Below are 760 nucleotides of genomic sequence, written 5' to 3' on the forward strand. Positions count from 1 at the left end.
GATCTCAAGGGCCTTATCACCCACTCCACACCCTCTCCTGAGATTTTCCAAACAAGGAGCATTCCTTAGGCGATAGAACCATCCAGAACCCCCAGACCTCCTCCAAGTCTTGCTGTGGCTCCTAGAACTACCAGCCCCTGTCCCTCCTCTAGAAAAGGAGCTTCCGGTCGTGGACTAGAGCAGCCTTTTACATCCACTTCACTGATGAACGTGGCCAGGACCTAGTCTGAGGTGAGCAGTAACTAGATGTCCCAAGGCCTTCGGTTCAGTTCAGTCACTCAGTTGTGTCTGACTCTTTGTGACCCCATGAACTGCAGCACGCCAGGCCTCCCTGTCCATCACCAACTCCCGGAGTTCACTCACACATCCATTGAGTCAGTGATGCCATCCAGCCATCTCATCCTCTGTCGTCCCCTTCTCCTCCTGCCCCCAATCTCTCCCAGCATCAGTCTTTTCCAATGAGTCAGCTCTTCGAATGAGGTGGCCAAAGTACTGGAGTTTCAGCTTTAGCATCATTCCTTCCAAAGAACACCTAGGACTGATCTCCTTTAGAATGGACTGGTTGGATATCCTTGCAGTCCAAGGGACTCTCAAGAGTCTTCTCCAACACCACAGTTCAAAAGCATCAATTCTTCGGCACTCAGCTTTCTTCACAGTCTAACTCTCACATCCATACATGACCACTGGAAAAGGCCTTAGCAGTGGACAACTCAATATTTTCAGGGAACACTTTTCAAAAAAGTTTCCGGCCTTGCCATCG

This window comes from Ovis canadensis, chromosome 10, assembly GCF_042477335.2.
Source record: "Ovis canadensis isolate MfBH-ARS-UI-01 breed Bighorn chromosome 10, ARS-UI_OviCan_v2, whole genome shotgun sequence".
In the NCBI taxonomy this organism is placed as follows: Eukaryota; Metazoa; Chordata; class Mammalia; order Artiodactyla; family Bovidae; genus Ovis; species Ovis canadensis.